Source organism: Meleagris gallopavo, chromosome 5 (assembly GCF_000146605.3).
Source record: "Meleagris gallopavo isolate NT-WF06-2002-E0010 breed Aviagen turkey brand Nicholas breeding stock chromosome 5, Turkey_5.1, whole genome shotgun sequence".
Taxonomy (NCBI): Eukaryota; Metazoa; Chordata; class Aves; order Galliformes; family Phasianidae; genus Meleagris; species Meleagris gallopavo.
This window is the reverse complement of record NC_015015.2, coordinates 39197635-39203634: the sequence shown is the minus strand read 5'-3', so window position 1 is coordinate 39203634 and position 6000 is coordinate 39197635. Positions and strand designations below refer to the sequence as shown.

Below are 6000 nucleotides of genomic sequence, written 5' to 3'. Positions count from 1 at the left end.
GGCCCCTACCCCGCCCGGTTAGTGCCAAGGTCCCGTTGCGACCACCGGAACTTAGCGCTTCCCTCGTGTCACGCTTTTCACTTTTAAATGCTCCTTCAACAACACCTTGAGTCCGCAGCCATGCATTTGAGAGCGAGAGCTGCAGCCAGAATTTGCAGCCCATAAATAAATAAATACACGGAGAGGCACCTCTGCGTAATGAAGTGCCTATCAATGTGAATGGCAAAATCTCCAGCCCCGGTGGGAAAGCCGGGCACCAGCAGCAGAGGGACTTCCGGAGCAGGTGCGAAGCGCTGGGAAAGGCAGCAGCCCATCCTGCTCTGCCCCCACTATCGATCACCACCCCAGACGAAGGAACAGCTCCTGGCTGCCAGGTTCCCTGCCTCCCCCTCTAGATCCACGTCTGGGGGTGTGCACACATGCTTCAGAAACCTGCCTGACTCATAGGATGAGTACTTCTGTAAAACAAATTCCAGGTTCGTGCCATTGATTGCTATTCGTAGAATCATAAAGGTTGGAAAAGATCTCTAAGATCACCTATCTAGTCCAACCACCAACCCATCCCCAACATGTCTGTTAAACCACATCCCTCCGTGTACAGTTCTTGAACACCTCCAGGGACTGTGACTCCACCACCTCTCTAGGCAGCCTGTTCCAATGTATTCCCCACTCTTTCTGAAATTAGGAAATGAAAAATTTCCTAATGTACAGCCTCAATCTCTCCTAGTGTGACTTAAGGCCATTCTCTCATGTCCTGTTGATGCAGCATGTTATGCTGCCAGCCCGAGTTCTGCATCTGGAATTTCCCACTGACCTTGATACACTCACAGCTTATTTTCTAGAGACTTTTAGTTTAAGTGATCTAAATCAGTGGCTTGATCAGTCAGAAATATTTCAGTGTTTTGCTGGGCTTAATCAATGACTGCAGGTACTAAAGCCAGAAAGCAAGAATATGACTTTCAAATTTATCCAACATCTGCCACCAAGAATCTGAGAGTGCTTTAAAATCTTTTATTAATGAGGTCATCCAACAGCTTTAGGTATTACTTTATTGTTCCGCAGATAAGAAAGCAGAGGCTCAGAGGCGTTAAGCCAGTGAGTTCCTGATAGACATGGGAACTGAACATAACAGGCCCCAGGATCCTCCATTCTGAACAGCACATCTCACTGGGATGCATGTCCCACTGGTCAGGGTGGAAGACCTACAGAGCCCTGCAGCAGCACAGCGCAGGGAATGGGGCAGCTTCATCTGGACGCAAGTGTTTCTGTCCTTGAGCTTTGCTGAGGACCCTGGAGTCGTTGCCTTGCATGTGGCAGGATATCCCAAAGCATCATTGCTTGGAGAGGAAGCCTCCCCCTGCTTCTAACTGTACTGTTGCACTTTATCTCTCACCTCCTCTCCCAAGTCAGAACGTGCCCTGAAAGGCTGCTGACCTTCACTTTTTGCTAGAAGAGAAAAACATAGGAGAAGGTCATTCTCTGTCAGCTAAGTGACAGCAGCATCCCTAGGGCTCTCAGGTGCCATTTAAGTGTCCAGCAGATCACATCCTCTTCTATACTTGCTTGAGGTCCTCGTCAGGTTTGCCACCTCCTGGCCTGCTGTGAGAGGGCAAAGCCCTCAATGCACAATACATCACAAACCTCCAGCCCAAATCACTGCTCCTTTCCTCTGCTCGCTTCGCTCACCTTTTCCCAGATACCATAGTACCAGTGTCACCCACTATGCCACCAACTTTAATACCAAGACATCAGTTTACCTGCAGGGGACGTACGAAAAATGAACATCATTTCAGACTGCCTGGCCTAAGCCATAAAGTGCCTGCTGGTCCCTGAACAGGAAAAGCAGAGCTGCTTGTGCTGTCTCTTTGCTGGGGAGCCATCCTGTGTGAGTTCTGCCTACTGATCTTCCTTTCCTACAAGCCACTGGGTAAATTGCCCTAGACAAAAAGGAGAAAGGCCAAGAGAGCCAATCTGTACAACATAAAAATAAAAAAATAAAAAGGAAAAACTGTGAAGCTGGTTATAAATACATCACGGAGTTCTGGTGACACCATAAAGCACCGGAACTTCACTCTGCCTTGCTTTATGAGGTGCCTCTGGATATATTTACTGCCCTGTAATTCACAGGTGACGCATTCATTTAGCAGCACCACTATGCGAAGAGGGGAGATTTCAACTCAGGTTCACCCCTTGGGAGGTGAGGGGAAGTTTAGAGCCAGAAGTGAAATTTCAGCAACATTATTCCCAATAGATTTACTTCAAAAGAGTCATAGTTACTTCCCCGCTAGTTACATTCATCTGGGTAAGCATAGCCTCTTTTTAAGTGTAATGGTACCTTCAGAATTGAGATGGGTGCTTTCAAGGATGCTGGTTCCCATCCTAAGTTGCTCCCCACAGACATGAGATAAGTAGTTTTATTTCTTATACAGTTTTTTCTTTTACTACAAGAGCAGAGGGACAACATATTTCTGAGAGATGAGAAACAATAAACCAAATGTTTCTAGGTTTTAGAATCCCAGAAGGAGACCCAGTTGGCTTCAAGCTCTGGAAAACTTTGTACTCTACTTTATTCGTGTCAGCAAGTCTGATTCTATATATTATATTTCATATTAAATCTTTGTTATTTATTTTGCTGCACTGAGAACTGAAAAAGCAGCCAGCTCTACTCTAAAATCAGATCCAAAAGGGAATCTCCATTAGTTTTTGGCAATACGAGGTGCCTGCCAGGGAGATGGCAGTGCTAGCTCCACCCCATAGAGGCTAATGAGGGACAACATCAGCTGGTGCAAGGCTACATCATGAGGTTAAGAAAGTAAGGTCAGCAGGAACAGGCTGTGACCCAAAGCTTTTCTGTGACTCAGACTGGTTTTTTTCAAGGTTCAAAATAGTCACTTTTTTTTTTTTTAATGTACTTTTTCCAAGAACAAGATGGAGGGTGAGAACAGGTTCTGCTTACAATTCTAAAATAGAAGCTTAAATAAAATAAACCGGAGGGGATTGCTTGTGTAGAAAGCTTAGGACTGGAACGCAGGCACCATTGTCTTTACAAAACTACTTTAAATACTGCTGAGGACAGCAGTGACCACAGACCAAGTACTTCTTGGCACTGCAGGCAGGACGAGCTGTGCTGGAGCAGACCCAGTGCCTCTGCCGACAAGAGCTGCCTCTGGCAGGGGAGACCTGGCAACACCAAGGAACTGCCAGCACCTGCTCAGCCAGGGGAGGTGCTCCAGGACAGGGCTGAAGACCATGGGCACAGCACTACTGTGTTGTGCTTTTTCTGCACATAACCAATTAGCAGTAGTCTTCCCAGCTCACACTGTTATGCTGTATTTCTGAACAAAGGAAAAAAAAAAAAAGAGCAATCTGCTTTCAGGGCTTCCGTGTTTTCCTTCGGCATGCAGTTAAGTCAAGTTACCTACAAAAGCTGAGACATAAGCCTCTGTTACTAGTGACACAGGACAGGTCTAATTCCCTTTCCAGCTCAGCCCCCAGGGACCATGGTTTGCCATGAGCAACTAATACAGCAGCTTTGGAGCCTAGTTCTTCTCTCATTTATGTCAGGGTGAGTAAATTCAACAGAGCCAGTAGACTGACACCAGCGAAGGGCAATCAGATGCTTGACATTCGTTTGGGAGAAGAGAAATGCTAACTAATTGCAACCCGTGAGCTTGGGCTAGCAGGAAGTTAGCCCAAAGCAATAGTAACCACTGGGAGGCTCTGACAATCTGAGGGACACAAATTCACTTCTGCCAAGAGTCCAGTCTAAGGGCCAGAAACCTTGAAAAGTTCAGACCTTTTCTGACATTTTGCATCAACTGCCCTGTGTTGGTGGAAACAAGTAAGAACAAATGTGGGAAGAACATCTCATTTTCATAAGCATTAATCAATTGTAATTTGGAAAGAGGTAATGTTGGAATTTGCTAATGCAAACTGACAATAACAGGTTAGAATTGGCCCAGTTTAATAGATTGATGTACAAAGGACAATTCAGTGTATTCAGCACTATGTAAACTGTAGAAGCAGAAAGTCCCTTCCCTGGACAGCTTACAGACTTGCTGGAGAGGCAAGAGCCAAAATATGTTGGGCTAACTTTATAAGCAGGCAGTTCTTTTTTGGTTCCAATATGCTTGTCTGTAAACCTAAAAGAGTAGAAAGGTTTAGGTATTGCAATAGTGACTTTACACAGGAGTGCTTATAGCAACTGGTTTTAGCCCCAAGCTTGTACATCTCCTTTCTGTCTTCTCCAAGTATGCCCCACGGACATCTGCACATGGTCCCAGCAAGCCTCCCCTTTCCTAATGTTGCTATAGATTAGGATAAAATTCTTCTTATACTCCAGACCTTCAGCAAGATCAGTAACTACGAACATGCTTTGTGTGATATGAAGGATATCCAGATTTGGTTTACTTCAGCAATCGTAAGGAGCTCTTCTTTCAAGTATCCAGCATGTCCCCCTTTGTCTCACAAAGGCTTTAAAATCTGCACGTGGGTTGTTCTATTGCAGTGGGCTAAACACGCTATGCTCTGGCAGTAGTGTGCTGAACACACTCATCTCACATGAGGAAACCACTTTGACATGGCTGTAGAGCTTTCTGAAGAGCATCTACCCCTTTCACTTTTAGTACAGACTAAGCTCAGTGGCAGCTCTCAAATCTCCTCATGCAGAGAAACAGAAGGTACTTTTATTTCTTGTACCAGTTAAAGCAATGTGCCTTTCTATCAATGGTTTTACAAGCTCAGAAAGGCTAAAGAACTTCAAAGAATGTACGAGTTTGAAGAAATCAGGGTTGCCCACTGCTCCACCTTTGATAGCAATTCAACTACCACTGTAAAAAAGTAGCCTGATGGATTTCATTTCCTGAAGCTTCTGTCACAGAGGTCACACCTAAGTACCACTGCTACCTATGTTTCACTGTAGATACCATAATAAAATAGCAGTGACCTGTAGCATGTGCTGAGAACTACACATCCATCATTCATAACAGCCCTCTCACAGACAACTCTGCAGTTAGCCAGGTTTTATACTGAACCAAATTCATCTCTAGCATAACTCCTAGCAACAGATATTATGGATGCAAGTAGTTACTGTGTCTGTGGAAACGAAAGTATAGATGTACCTTACTCTCCCTACACCTGGAATTAGTGTTGGCAAGTAAGGCGAACTGCCTGTTATTAGCCTAGGTGTGAGCCTTGCCTGGGATAACCCTGCTATTGATCCTCCAAGCAGCAAGAGGTCAGATACATAAGCAGAGCTCAAGGGAGGACATGTAACCTACTGCTGTCTTGGCTCCACTATTCTTTAGGTCTAGATCTAGGTGTCCAAGGGCTGCTGGTCCAGCACCTTCCATGGCAGCACTAAATATTAACATTGCAAAATTAACATTTATGAATTTTTAGTGTGGAAGAAAAGCACTAGGAAATTATTTCTGAAGAGCTCTGAATTCTGAAACCTAAATGGTACCTCAAAGGCTGAATTAGAAAGAGAGAAGAAATAGATGGAGCTAAAATTTCTGCTGTGATAAATAGAGAACTCTTTTAATTTTTACCCATGAGAGCAGAAGGGAGACTTTTATTTTTCTTTTATCCTCAAAGAAATTTGTCTGCCACAGAAAGTAAAAGCTGGAAAAACTGTTGCTTTTTGCTCCTTTAAACTAGCTTATGTGCTAATGAAAAGTGAGCTCTCTAATAGACACTGCACAGGCTCCCCTCTGCTTCTCTCCTCTCTTCCACCTATCATCTTCCCTGGCTTTTGCCTGTAATCATCTGTTCATCTCACAGCAATAACTGCCAGGTGACTGGTGTCTGCTGTAGTCTCCCAACTGCTAGGGGAAAAAAAAAAAAAAATTAAAGAAAAGACAAAAGAAAGATGTAGAGGGAAAATCTTTCAGTGATACAAGTGTCTCACTGCCAGCCAGACAAAAAGTGAAGCGTCTCCCGCGGCCGAGCCTGCTCGTGTGGGAGCTGCTGATAGGTGTAATTTCCTAAGATGTATACCTT

The 6000-nt window shown here is 44.5% G+C and overlaps 1 protein-coding gene across 8 annotated transcripts in view; it reads right to left on the bottom strand.

Moving 5' to 3' along the window:
- The window catches only part of NRXN3 (neurexin 3), an 896531-nt gene that overhangs the window by 345533 nt on the left and 544998 nt on the right, over positions 1-6000 (bottom strand). The window lies entirely within an intron of this gene.